The sequence below is a fragment of the Cavia porcellus genome, unplaced genomic scaffold (genome assembly GCF_034190915.1).
Source record: "Cavia porcellus strain 051 isolate PalLab524CR breed Dunkin Hartley unplaced genomic scaffold, mCavPor4.1 scaffold_8, whole genome shotgun sequence".
Taxonomy (NCBI): Eukaryota; Metazoa; Chordata; class Mammalia; order Rodentia; family Caviidae; genus Cavia; species Cavia porcellus.
In genome coordinates, this window is record NW_026947491.1 from 23967121 (window position 1) to 23982395 (window position 15275).

The following is a 15275-nucleotide window of genomic DNA, read 5'->3' on the forward strand; positions in this document are numbered from 1 at the left end:
CCCCAAATCATTCACCCAGAGCACAAGACATCTGCATTCAATTAATACTAGCACAAATCATTGTCTTCAGTGAACTCAGAGAAGTCAGTAATATAACTGTCTTAACTATTTTCAATATACATATACATCATATACATATATGTACACATATATATGTTTTTTCTTTCAGCTTCACACTAGTGAAATGATACAATGTTTACACATATGTGTCTTATTTATTTTACTAATGAGTATGTTCTCAAGTTGCATCCATTTACCTAGAAAAGTCTCCAGTTTATCCTTCTTTATGGCTGAGTAGTCCTCCATTGTGTAAAAATACCACATATTTTTTATGCATTCCTCAGTTGATAGGCATTTAGGTTGTTTCCAAGATCTGGCTATTACAAAATGTGCTGGTATAGACGTGGGTGCACATATATTACTGTGGTATGATGTTTTTAATTCTTTTGGGAAGATACCCAGAGGGGCAACAGCTGGGTTGAATGGGACCTTTAATCCTAGTTTCTTGAGGAACCTCCATACTGATTTCCATAGTGGTTGCACCAGTCTGCGTTCCCACCAACAGTGGAGAAGGGTTTCCTTTTTTCCCTCTCCAGCATTTGTTATTACTTGATTTCTTTTTTTTTTTTTTTTTTTTTTTTTGTCTTTTTCCTTTTTTATCTGTACCGGGGATTGAACTCATGACTGCCCGCTTACAAGGCAGGCACTTGTGCCACTGAGCTAAATGCCCAGCCCCATTACTTGATTTCTTGATAGTAGGCATTCTTTTGGGGGGTGAGGTGAAATCTCAGTGTTGTTTTAATTTGCATCTCTCCCAGTTTAGTTGAACATTTTTTCAGGTATTTATTTGCTGTTTTTATTTCTTCATCTGAGAAATGTATATGCATCTCAGGTATCTATTTTTGCACTGGGTCTTTAAATCTGGGAGGATTGATTTTTTTTAACTTCTTTATATGTTTTCAATAGTAATCCTTTGAGGAAAAGCTGGCAAACATTTTCTCCCAAGTTGTGGATTGTCTTGTCATTCTGTTGGTGGTTTCTCTTGCTGTGCAAAAGCTTTTCAGTAGGAAGAGATCCCAGTTATTGTTTGTGACAGTTCCATGCAACTGGGGTTTGTTCATAAAGTCTTCGCCTACACCAGTGTCATCAAGAGTTTTGCCTACTCTATCTTCCAGCAGACTTAATGTTTCTGTTTTAATATTAAGATCTTTGATCCATTCTGATTTTAGCTTAGTACATGGTGAAAAATATGCATCCAGTTTTAATCTTTGGCATATGTAGAGTCAGTTTTTCCAGCACCATTTATTCAAGGTCATACAATCTTATGTTATCTTCCAGTTAATGTGTTTGGCACCTTTATTAAAGATAAAGTGACTTAGTGTATCTGGGGCTGTTTCTGCATCTTCTAATCTGTTCCATTGATCTTTGGGTCTGTTTTTTTTTTTGTCTGCACCACACTGTTTTGTTTTTTAAATCACAGTAGCTTTATAATATAATTTCAGCTGAAGGATTGTGATGCCCCCTGTTTTGCCCAGGATTGCCTTTGCTATTCTAGGTCTCTTCTGGTTTCAGATGAATTTTAGGATTGTTTTCTCTAATTCTGTGAGATATGCTATTGAAATTTTGATTGATATTGCATTGAATCTGTATAACAGTTTTCAAAGTATAACCTTTTTCACTATATTGGTTTTTTTTCTGCCCAAGATCATGGGATATTGTAGGGAGCTGTGGGACCGCCCCACGGCTGTCCCCCCACCTCTCCCTCATATGGGCACATAATGCACCTACATCAACCATGATCTTCTCCTGCTCACATCATGTACATGGAACTGACGATGACCCATCAGGGATCACCCTGCAGCCTCTTCCTGTCCCACCAGCCCACCCTTGCCCTATAAAAGCTGCGACCACTTCTTAAATAAATGAGACTTGATTGGACTTTCTCAACTTGTCTCCATCTCTCTTTGTCTCTTGCCCTGTCTTGTTAACCCCCGTTCCTCCTCCAGGTGGTTACCCCATGGATTGACCCGGGGGCCAGGTCAAGTGGTGCCCAGCGTGGGGCACCTGGCATGGAGGATCCAACGAGGGAGCCGTCCAGGGACATGCGTGTAAAAGTGAAACTAAGAGTTTTGTGACCAACACTATGCGGGAGCCTGCCACGCCGCTCGAGTCACGGTAAGTGGATGGTGATTCTTTCCCCTTTTTTCCGGCATGGGTCAAGCATTAAGTGATCACAAACTTTTCGTGGGAGGCCTAACTAAGGCGTTAAAGACAAAGAGAGATTAAGGCTAAAGAACAATATTTTCAATTTATTCATAAGGTTTGTCCTTGGTTCCCTTTAGAGGGCTTTATTGATGCAAAAAGATGGGAAAGAGTAGGAGATGCATTAAAAGATTACTATTGGGTCTTTGGCCCTGAAAAGGTCCCAGTTAGGGCCTTTGCCTACTGGAACCTAATCTCGGAGCTACTTACACAGCGCTGCTGAGACCCTCAAATTGAGGGTCTCAAATGAAACAATCACCCAAGGTGAAGCCGCCCTGCGTGCTTCCACCGCACCAGCACCGCTCCCCTCAGGAGACAAATCTGAAGTCTCTTGCCCCTCAGACAAGGAGGCAAATGATACATTAAAAAAGCTCCAAGATGGCAGTTCATCGCCACCTGAGCCCCTATCACCCAAGGCCCGCCACAACTCTCTATATCCCGACCTCGCTCCTGTATAAGAGGCTGATTGGGAATAATTAGCAGAAGAAGCTAGCCAACATCACTCGGATCCTATCATAGCCCCCGTTTCCATAAAACCACCCTCTCGCTACAATAAGACACCCAAATTGTCCAGCCCCTCTACTGCGGTTCTCAACTTAAAGAGTCAGAGATTTGTGTCTTGCAACAACAGGCCCAATTAGAACAAAAAAAACAAAGACTCATTCTGCAACTCCAAACTTTATGGATGGGCCAATTGGACGCCACCCCTAAGATGGCACCAGTTTCTAAAATGGCACTTGCCTCAGTTCCGCATCAGGGTGGGCCCCTCCCCAAAATGGTGTTTCCGGTGACGGAGACAAACATGCCTCCCCAAGATGGCACTGTACAGCCGCAAGATGGCGTCACACCGCCAGCCCCACAGGTCATCAGGACCCATACGCTATTTACAGGGGCAGCCCTAAAAGAATTAAAGACAGCAGTCGCCCCCTATGGCCCTACAGCTGCTGTTTTAGATTCTATGACCCAAGGTTGGATCATTCCAAATGAATGGAGGGATTTAGCTAAAGCTACTCTCTCTGGGGGCAATTATTTACTCTGGAAGTCTGAATTTATGGAACAATGTGAAAATATTGCTAGAGATAATGCTGCTAGACAAAACCCCTGGACCCTTCCCATGTTAATGGGAACTGGGGATTTTAACACCAAAGAGGCCCAAATGGGATATGATCCGGGCCTCTTTGCACAAGTTAATGTGGCCACTACCAGGGCTTGGAGAAAACTTCCCTCTGGGGGTGATGTAACTTCCTCCCTCACCCAAATTAGACAAAAGCCAGAAGAGCCATTCTCTGATTTCGTCGACTGCCTCGTACAGGCAGCCGAATGCCTTTTTGGCAGCACAGAAACTGACATGGCCCTAATTAAACAATTAGCCTATGAAAATGCAACATCAGCTTGCCAAGCCACAATCCGGCCTCAATAAAAAGAAAGAGGATCTATTTGGCTACATATGCCTATGTGTTGACATAGGTCCCGCCTACCACCAGGGCCTAATCATGGCCGCCGCAGTCAAACAAATCTTTCTTGCCCAAAAAATAATCTTACATGCTTTAAATGTGACCAATTGGGACACTTTATCCAGGACTGCCCTCTAAACAACAGCAGGGCCCCCTTTCAGTCAATTGTGGTAACATGCTAGCCCACCTAACCCTCACTCAGTATTCCCAAGGGCTCTGGCAATGTCATCTCAAGCCAATTGACCCATAAGCCAGGCCAAACTGCTCTTGCTCCTCCTATGAAGAGGCTATGCATTCCTCCTGCCATACAACAGTTTCTGAATGTGTAGGACCAGATAATCATATCTATTTTACAGCCACCCTGACCCAGAGTGGCCCTCTGCCATCTTCTGTCTTCCCGTCACCATATCAGCAGGCAGGCTGCACTGGTAGCCCAGGAGCGTCCACGTGTTGGGCTACACAGGATCCCATCCATGTATCTGATGGAGATGGCCCACAAGATCAAATTAGACAAGAGTTTGTCAATCAACAACTACAAAAAGTGATAGACAGCTCATTCCCAAAGATCAATTACCACCCATTGGCACTCCCCAAACCTTGGGGACTGGACCTAGACCCACAAACTTATGCCATCTTTTTAGCCACTCAAAAGGCATTTAATATCTGTAACCTTAACTTGGCTAAAGACTGCTGGCTATGCATGGCACTAGGCACCCCCATGCCAATAGCTATCCTCTCCAATTCAACACCTATCTCCCTAGGAGACCCCCCCTACCTGTATGCCTGGTCAGCCATTTCCTGTCCAACCAGTGGTAATGACCAATTTATCTGTCCCATGTATCCAGGGATCCCTTAGAAATGACTCATCCATCATTGATGTGGGCCCCCTCATGTTCCCCATTTGCTCTCAAACTGCCTATTACTGATCCCTTATGCCCGCCCCCCAGGACAAGTGTTTGTCTGTGGAGCCAATCTGGCTTACCATTTTCTCCCATCCAATTGGTCAGGAATATGTATGCTAGCTGCCATTTTGCCTGATATTGATATAATTCCCGGACAAGAGCCTATACCCATACCAGAGTTTACCCACATCTCTAGTAGCCAAAAATGAGCTGTGGCTCTTGTCCCACTTCTAATGGGAATGGGTGTCACCGGGGCACTGGCCACCAGTACAGCTGGATTGGGAGTCACCCTAGACAAGTACACTGAGATCTCCAACCAGCTGTCAGAAGATGTCCGGGCCTTGTCCGCCACCATATGGACCCTCCAAGATCAACTAGATTCATTGGCAGAGGTGGTCCTCCAAAACAGATGAGGGCTAGACCTAACTGCAAAACAGGGGGGAATTTGTCTTGCCTTACAGGAAAAATGTTGCTTCTGTATTAACCAATCCAGCATCGTATGTGGAAAACTTCAAAAAATTGAAGAGTGGCTCAAATTGAGAAGACAACAGATGGCCTCTAACCCATTCTCCACACTCTGGGGAGGGCTCTTCCCCTACCTAGCACCCCTCCTGGGGCCCCTCGCTGCCTTGTTGCTTCTCCTTTCTGTGGATCCTTGTATTTTTCAGAGGATCATGACATTTGTTAATAGCCAGATAGACACGTTTATAGCAAAGCCCATTTAAGTACACTATCACCAGCTGGAGTTGGCAGATCAATAAACCTACTGGGAAAGATTTCCCATGAGTGGCCCATATGATGATGTCGCCTAACTGCCCTGGGACAATGGACAGGCAGCCAGAGACAGGCAACTAGGACATACATGCTACACCTCTGGCCGCCTAAGACAGGCACAGGACCAACTGCTGTCCTGCAAGCCCATGATGGGTAAGGCCCGGTTGGGTTCATGTAAAGAGGTCCTTGACCCAAGACAGGCACTGTCCTCACAGGGCCTGCCATACTCCTGATTAAAAAATATAGAAAGGGAGGAGATGTAGGGAGCAGTGCGACCGCCCCACTGCTGTCTCCCTGCCTCTCTCATATGGGCACATAATGCGCCTGCCTACATTAACCATAATCCTCTCCTACTCAAGTCATGTACACAGACGTGATGATGACCCATCAGTGATCACCCCGCAGCCTCTTCCTGTCCCACCGGCCCACCCTTGCCCTATAAAAGCTGCAACCACTTCCTCAATAAATGAGACTTGATTGGACTTCCTCAACTTGTCTCCATCTCTCTTTGTCTCTTGCCCTGTCTTGTTAGTCCCTGTTCCTGCTCCAGGTAGTTACCCTGCGGATTGACCCGTGGGCTGGGTCAGGATGTCTCTTGCTTTTCTAATATCCTCTTAAATCTCCTTTTTCAGAATACTGTAGTTTTCAATGTAGAGGTCTTTTACATCCTTTGTTAGATTGATTCTGAGGTATTACATTTTTTAAAGATGGTAGTGTAACAGCTATTGTTTCCCTGATTTCCTTCCCAGTGAGTTAATTATTCATGTACAAGAAGGCTGTTGATTTCTGAGTGTTGACTTTGTAACCAGTTATGTTGCTGAATTTGCTTGTTAAATCTAGATGTTTTTTAGTGGAAAAAATTCTACCTCATGAACAACCAATGGATCACAGATGAAATTAAAGAAAAAATCAGACAATTTTTATAATTGAATGATAATGACAATACAACATATCAGAACTTATGGGAACAATGGAAGCAGTCCTAAGAGGAAAATTTGTAGCGGTAAATACCCATATCAAGGAAACAGAGCAAGTGCATATCAATAATTTAATGGTGAACCTCAAACTTCTATAAAATGAAGAGCAGGCTAAGCCAAAGGCTCATACAAGGAAGGAGATTACAAAGATCAGAGCAGATAAAAAATCAATAATGAAATGTTAGAATTAATTCAAACTTTTGAACAAATAAACTTTAGTGGATGTCCACAGAGTGTTCCACCACACAATATTAAGATACACATTCTCCTTGCTTGCACAAGAAACATTCTCCAAAATAGACCACATATTAGCCTATAGTAAATGCAAAGGAATTGAGATTATCTCATGCATATTTTCAGACTACAGTGTGATGAAATTGGAAATTCATGCCAAGAAAACCACAAGAACTTCATAAACACACTGAAATGAAAGAGCACCCTACTGAACAACCAATGAGTCCATATGAAATTGAATAAGAAATTAGGCATTTTTTACAGTTGATGATAATGACAATGCAACATACTGGTACTTGTGGGACACGATGAAAGCAGTCTTGTCAGGGAAATTTATAGCAGTAAATACTCATATCAGGACACTGAGTAAGCTCATATAAACAACTTAATAGTGAACCTCAAACTTCTAGAAAAAGAAGAGCAGCCAAACCATCACTTTGAATTAAATGTGTTTCCTATAGCAGCATATTGTTGGATCTTGCTTCTTAATCCATTCTGCCAGCCTATGTCTTTTGATTGGTGAATTGAGACCATTAATACTGATGGTTGTAGCTGATATGAATTGACTTATCCATGTCATGTTGTTGCCCCCCTCATTGTTGTTGTCATGTTGTTGGCTCTCTCCTGTTGTTGGTTCCCTGTTTTTTCCCCCTTCCTCTAATTGTTTGCCTTGCCTGGTGGATTCCTTCTATTTGGGTTCATGCAGTATAGCAATTTTTATCTCTTTCTATAAGGTCCTACAGAATATTTTAGAGTGCTGGTTATAAATTTCCTCAGATCTCCTTTGAAATGAAAGTATTTTATTTCTCCATAAGTTTTGAAAGAGTTTTCTGGGGTACATCAATCTGGGTGGAAAGATGTTTTGTTTTAGGACTTGGAATACTTTACTCCATGCTCTCCTTGACTTGAGAGTTTGTGCTGAGAAGTCAGCTGTGATTCTGTTGGGCTTTCCTTTATAGGTGACTTGTTTCTTCCTCCTAAAAACTTTTAAGATTTTATTCTTGTTTTGAATTTCTGTAATTTTCACATTGATATGTCTGGTTATAGAATTTTTTGATATGGGTAATGGGAGTTTTATATGCCTCACTTATCCATATGTCTAGTTCTTTTTTTATACCAGGAAAGTTTTCTGCTATGATGTCTGTGAACATTTTATAAAATATCTTTTGGGGTATCTTGACTCCAATAAATCTGAAATTATTCTTTTTGTCTTATCTAGCAGCCACTGGATTGATTTCTCATGTTCCTTGCTATTTGGGGGAAATTTTTCTTTTCCTGGTCACTAACTACAAGCCTGTCTTCAATATCTGAGATCCTGTCCTCACATTGGTCTAATCTGCTTCAAATATTTTCAATGGAGTTTTTATTCTCTTGGATATCTGCTTGAATTTGCTTCATGGATTGAATTTCTTTCCTATGTGTATCTTCTATAATTTGCCTAAGCTCATCTATTTTTTTTTTGTCTGTGTCTGCTCTACTGTTGCTAATCATGGTGCGTATTTTGGTAATCTCTGTAGTTATCTGAGAAATTATTTCTGATTTCATTTTTTCCAGAACCCCATTCAATTTCTTTGTTGTTTACACTTCATAGAAACTTGGCAGGGATATTTTTGGATTGTCCCACCGCATTGCTCCCTGGATTTGCCTTTGATGAACTGGATGTCTGAGGCTGTACTTTGCTTATGTGTCTTCTCATTTTATTTCTCTTTTTTTAGTTTAATTCCGGGGGTGATGCTTGTAAGTTGTCTATGGTGGGTTGCTTTATTGGTAGTATTGAGGACTGTTAGATGATGATTACTTCTCTGAGGTATCTTCCAGGAGTAGTTGGTTTTTGGGTTTTGAGTCTGTTGGAAGATCTTACCTCTTCAGCTTGTTAGAGATGAGAATTTGTTGCTTGTATGGCTTAGCCCCTGATTCTTTGGCACTGTGCCACTGTATTTTCTGTGACCCTTAGTTAATCTCAGTTATGGATTATCAGGACCAACAGCTGTTTAGACCAATTATATCAGTTTTGGCTATAGTGGTACCAATAGCATCAAATACAGTTCAACAAACAAACAAATTTGCAACTTTTAACCATATGAACTATAATTGTGATTATATAACAAAATGTAAAACAAACAAGATAATTATATGCAGTATATAAGTCCATAATGTGTCAATTTTGCCCTTGGGGTTAAAATTTAAAATGGATTTAGGAGCACTGAGGTTGTAGTGCAGCAAAGCTGAGCACATTGTGTGTACCTGACCACGGAGGATAGCTTGCGTAGTGATCTCCATCCAGTCATGCAGCCTCAGCCTATCACTCAGAACCTGTTAGGGTCACACCCAACACCCTCAGTCACTGGTGGACCTTCATGAAAGGCCCTCCAGGCCTAGTTGAGCCATGCCCAGGGACCTGGGGGGGGGGCAGGCACTGCCTATACTCCATGTTGTGAGCTGAAAGCCCACACGGCAATCTCCATCCAGCTGTGCAGCCTCGGTCCCATGCTTGTAACCTGTTAGGGCTTTGCCCAGCATCTTCAATCACTGGGGGACCTTCAGGAAGGTCCTTTCAGGGCTAGTTAGGCCCCACCCAGCAACCCCAAGTGGCTGGGAGCTGCTTGTGCTCCAATTTGCAAGCCAAAAGCCCACATAGCAATCTCAATCCAGTTGTGCAGCCTCAGCACATTGCTTAGAACCTGGTAGGGCCATACCCAGCACCTTCAATTATTGGAGGAACTTTAGGTAGGTCCTCAGGGCCTCGTTGGGTCATACCCAGTGACCCTGAGTGGCCGGGAGCCATCAGCACTCTAAATCATGAAATGAAAGCCCATGCAGTGATCTCCATCCAGCTGTGCAGCCTTGGCCTGGCACTCAGAACCACATAGGGCCCTGCCCAGCATCTTCAATCACCAGAGGACCTTTAGATAGGTCCCTTCGGGCCTGGTTGGGCTCTGCTCAGTGATCCTGAGTGGCCAGGATCCACTTGGTAAGGCCTGACTGATGACTGCCCCTCAACTGGGAAACTCCCTACAGTATAGGCAGATATTCTCAATCCAGGAAACAAAAGAGACCTTGCATTAAGCTTCCCCAGGGGAATACAGGAAAATGACAAAACAAAAGAGCAAAATGCAATCTCAAACCTCCAGTCTATCCTAAATAAGCCTAGGAGACATGGACATAGAATAAAATGTAAGCTGTACACCTGAAACTGCTGAAATGATAGCAACTGAAGTAAAGAAACAACTCCAGGAAGCTGTACAGGAACTCAGATCAGCAATCATCTCCCAGGGAAAAGAAGAAATGATAATTATAATAAAAGAATTGGTGAAAACAACTAAAGAAGACATAGTTTAAAAAATTGAGGGACACTGCAAAACGATGAAAACCTTGAATGAACAATATAAGAAAGAAACAGGATGCATGAAACAGATTCAAAAAGATATCCAGAAAATCAAAAATTCCATCAAAAGTGGGCAAAACTTCCACAATGAAAGTGAAGATAGACTTTTAGATCTTGAAGACAAGACAAATGACATCAAAAGACTATTTACAGAAGTAATAGCCAAAAGTTTCCCAAGCAGATAAGTAAAGCATATAGAACTCCAAATAGCCCTAACCAAAATAAAACTACAGACATATAATATCAAATATATAATAATCAGATATAATAATCAACACCTCATAATTTCAATATAAGAACAGAATTTTATCAAAAGCTGTTAGAGAGAAGAGATAGATCACCTATAAAGAAAAGCCCATCAGAATCACAGCAGACTTCTCAACACAAACAATGAAGTCAAGATGAACATGAAGTATTTCAAGTCTTAAGGAAAATGACTTCCAACCTAGACTGATTTATCTTGCAAAACTGTTCTTCAGACTTGATGGAGAGATAAGATACTTCCATGACAAAGAACAGCTGAAGAACTTCACCAAACCAACCCTGCAAATAATACTGAAAGATTGTCTAGATACACATGAAAATAATTACAACTTCAAGAACACCAACAGGAAAAAGCCACTAAACAAGGCAAACAATTAAACAGAGGGGAAAAGTAAAGAGCCAATAGCAGAAAGATAACATGACAAAAATGAGCCAATATATATCAGTTATAACCATTAATGTAAATGGCCTCAATTCAAATGAAAAGAAATAGACTGGCAGAATGGATGAAGAGGTGGGGGTTTAGCTCAGTGGCTTCAGTGCTTGCTGGAAAGCACCAGGTTGTGAGTTCAATTCCTGGTACCAAAAAAAAAAAAAAAAAGGAAAAACAAAAGAATGGATGAAGGAAAAACATCCAATCATATCTGCATACAAGAAACCCACCTAACCCAAAAGGAAACTCATAGACTGAAACTCAAAGGACGGAAGACAATACTTCATGCAACAGGGAAAAATAAACACCAGGGGTAGCTATTCTGTTTGCAGACAATGTGAACTTCAAACCAAGAATGATTCAAAGAGATAAAGAAGTTCACTACATACTAGTTAAGGGAAAACTTGAAGAAGAAGAGATAACAGTCTTAAATATATATGCACCAAATTTGGGAGCACACAGCTATAATAAAACAAATATTAACAGAAATGAAAAATCAAATAAACAATAACCTAATTATAATGGGAGACCTTAACATCCCATTGACACAAAGAGATAGATCAACTAGGCAGAAAATCAGCAAATAACTGAATCACACCAGTGAACAAATAGACTTAGTAGATGTTTCAGAGAGTTCCATCCAACAACATCAGAATATACATTCTTCTCAGCTGCACATGGGACGTTCTCCAAAACAGTCTGTGTACTAGCCAATAGAACATGCGTAAGTAACTGCAAAAGAATCAAAATTATCCCATGCATGTTATCTGATCATAGTGCAATGAAACTAGAAATTAATGACAAAAGAAACAGCAAAAACTCCACAAATGCATGGAAATTAAATAATACACTTCTTAACAATCACTGGGTCACAGAGGAAATTAAAAAAGAAATGAAGCAATATCTACAAGTAAATGAAAATACAAACACAACTTACCAGAACAATGAAAGCGGTCCTCAAAAGAAAATTTATTGCAGTGAATTACCACATCAGGAAAACAGAACAAACACAAATGAACAACCTGATGCTGTGTCTTAAACATCTAGAAAAAGAACAAGTCAAGCCCAAAGCCAAAAGTAGGGAGGAAATTATAAAAATCTCTGCAGATGTTAATGCTGTAGAGACTAAGAAAACAATACAAAGAATTAATGAATCAAAGAGTTTGTTCTTTGAAAGAATAAATAAAATTGATAAGCCCCTAGCCAACCTTATTAAAAAATGAAAGAAAAAACTCAAATTCATGCAATAAAGGATGAAAAGGACAAAATCACTACAGACCCTTTGGAAATAATGATTATCAATACCTACTTTGAAAGCCTCTACTCTCTTGGTTTGATAACAGAGAAGAAATGAACAGATTCTTAGAAACATGTGAATTACCAAAGCTAGATTAATAAGATGTAAAACTGCTGAATAACCCAATTTCAATTAATAAAACTGAAAATATAATTAAAATCTTATCAACAACAATAACAAAAGCCCAGATCTTGATTGATTCACTGCTGAATTCTACAAGAAATTCAAGGAAGACTTAATGCCAGCACTCCTCAAACTCTTCAATGAAATTGAAAGGAAGCAATTCTCTCTAACTCATTCCTGGAAGCAAATATTATCCTAATACCAAAACCAGAGAAAGATCCAACCAAAAAAGAGAACTACAGACCAATCTCCCTAATGAACATAGATGCAAAAATCCTCAATAAAATATGGCAAACAGAATGAAGCAAATCATTGAGAACATTTTACACAGTGACCAAGTGGAATTCATCCTAGGAATACAGGAATGGTTCAATGTGCAGAAATCCATAAATGTAATTCACCATATAAAGGGAGCCAAAAGTAAGAATCACATGATCATTACAATAGATGGAGAAAAAGCTTTTGATAAGATCCAACACATATTCATGAAAACAACCCTACAGAAAATTGGAATAGGTATCTTTCCCTCAATATGATAAAAGTTACTTATGACAAACCAACAGCCAGCATCATGTTAAATGGTCAAAAACTGAAAACTTTACTCTAAAATCAGGAACAAGACACTACCACCACTCCTATTCAACACAGTAGAGAGCAATTAGACAAGAGAGAAATAACATGTGGAAAGGATAGGAAAAGAAGTTAAATTATGATTATTTGCAGATGACATGATATTATACATAGAGGATTCCCAAAATTCCATTGAAAGATTTCTAGATATAATAACAAAATTTAGTAATGTAGCTGGATACAAAGTCAATACTCAAAAATTAATAGCATTCTTGTGCTCAAACAACAAACGCACTGAGAAAGAAATCAGAGAAGCCACACCATTCACAATAGCATCCAAAAAAATTGAAATACTTAGGAATCAATCTAACAATAGAAAATAGATCTATTCAGTGAAAATTATAATAGCCTGAAAAGAGAAATTGAAGAGGACCTCAGAAAATGGAAAAACATTCCTTGTTCATGGGTAGGAAGACCAAACAGTGAAAATGGCCATCCTCCCAAGATTGTTATACAGATTTAATGCAATCCCAATCAAAATACCACTAGCATACCTCATAGATCTAGAGAAATCACTCCTAAAATTCATCTGTAACCAGAAGAGACCTAGAACAGCAAAGGCAGTTCTGAGCAACAAAGGCAAGGCAGGAGGCATCACAATTCCTGACTTGAAGTTATACTACAAAGCTACTGTGATAAAACCAGCATACTACAGGAATAAAAACAGACCTGAAGATCAATGGAATAGATTAAAAGATACAACTACAACTACAAACACAAACACACTCAACCGCCTTATCTTTGATAAAGGAGACAAACACATTCACTGGAAGCAAGATAGCTTCTTTAATAAGTGGTGCTAGAAAAAGTGGCTCTCCACCTGCTGACTAAAACTAGATCCCTGCCTATTACCATGCACTAAACTAAAGTAAAAATGGATCAAAGATCTAAATATTAAAACTGAAACACTAAATCTGCTGGAAGACAAGTTAGGTAGAAATGTTGAAGACATACAGGTTGGCAGAGAACTCATGAACAACAATCAACCTGAATAGGAAATACTTCCCAGAATCAATAACTGAGATCTTGTCTTATTAAAAAGTTTTTGAATGTCAAAGGAAATCTCCAATAGAGTGAAAAGAAAACCCATGAATTTTGAAGAAAATCTTAGTCAACTATCCTCAGACAAAGCACTTCTGTCTAGAACATATAAAGAATTTAAAAAATCAGACCCTTGAAATTAAAAGGCCCAATCCAAAAATGGGCATCTGAGAATGAATATACACTTCTCAGATGAAGAAATAAAAATAGCAAATAAATACAAGAAGAAATGTTCAGCATTAGTGGTCATTACAGAAATGTAAATTAAAATTACATTGAGATGCCATCTCACTCCAGAAAGAATGCCCAGGATAAAGAAAACTACCAACAACAAATACTGGAGAGGCTATGAACAAAAAGGAACTCTTCTGCATTGTTGGTGGGAGTGTGCGCTGGTGAAGCCACTGTGGTAATCAGTGTGGAAATTCCTCAAAAATTTAGGATTGGAAGTCCCATTTGATCTAAGCTATTCCACTTTTGGGCATATTCCCAGAAGAACTAAAAACATGAAGCACAGTGATATATGTGCACCCATGTTTATAGCAGCACAATTTGTAATACTGAGGTCTTGGAAACAACCTAAATGCCCATCAACAGAGGAATGGATAAAAAAGATGTGGTACTTTTATACAATGCAGTACTACTCAGCTATAAAAGAAAGATCACTTTGAGGCTTTTATAGGTAAATGGATGCTACTTGAGACCATACTCATAAGTGAAATAAGTCAAACTCACACGTGTAAACCGTTTGTCTCCCAAGTGTAAGAAATGGTAAGAGTAAATAAGATACAAAATCACCAATAAATACTGTGAAAGGGCGAGAATCTGCTCAAAGAGGAAAAATAACTCAGGGAAAAGAAGAAAAGGAAGCAAAATGAAAAAATATATAAATTTGTAAATACACACTTAAGATAGCTAAGATGATTGTGCTATTAACTCCATTAGTTCTTCAAACAAAACAGTTAATATCCATAGAATTGGATCAATTTTGCATGTTTATATCTGGTAATCTGAGGAAATCTTTTGAAGATTACTTTCATGGTTTGTGTCGGTGGCCTCCAGGCCTCATGCGTTTGCATTATGCGTTTGTGATTGGTTCATTGTCTAGAGCTTGAATTGATGGTGTCAGTGCTACACCCACATAGGGGTGAAGCCAGAATGTAATGTAATGGCAGGAAGAAGGTATGTCTTGCTCCCTTGCCAGTTTCTGCCTTCCTGTTTGCAGCTGCCATGAACTGTGGCCCTGCCATGCCACCCTGCCTTGGAACCAACTGAGTATGGACTGACACCTCTAAAACCTATAAGAAATAAACTTTTCCTTTCCCAACTTTGGGCACCAGGTATTTTGTCTCAGCGACCAGTAAAAAGTAACTAAAACAGAATTTGGTACACAGGTGTGGGGTCATTTCGAGAGGCTTTAGAAATGGCTTGTGGGCAAAGTTTGGAAAGGTTCAGACATGTTGCCTGGATGCATAGACCTGGGGCAACTTAGGCTGTAC

The 15275-nt window shown here is 40.0% G+C and overlaps 1 long non-coding RNA gene across 1 annotated transcript; it reads left to right on the forward strand.

The window, feature by feature from the left end:
• The first annotated feature begins 324 nt into the window (after nt 1-324).
• LOC134477264 (uncharacterized) lies at nt 325-5879 on the forward strand. Its single transcript, XR_010049183.1, has 2 exons — nt 325-2175; nt 5080-5879. It is a non-coding gene; the product is annotated as an uncharacterized LOC134477264 (long non-coding RNA).
• The last annotated feature ends 9396 nt before the right edge of the window (nt 5880-15275 follow it).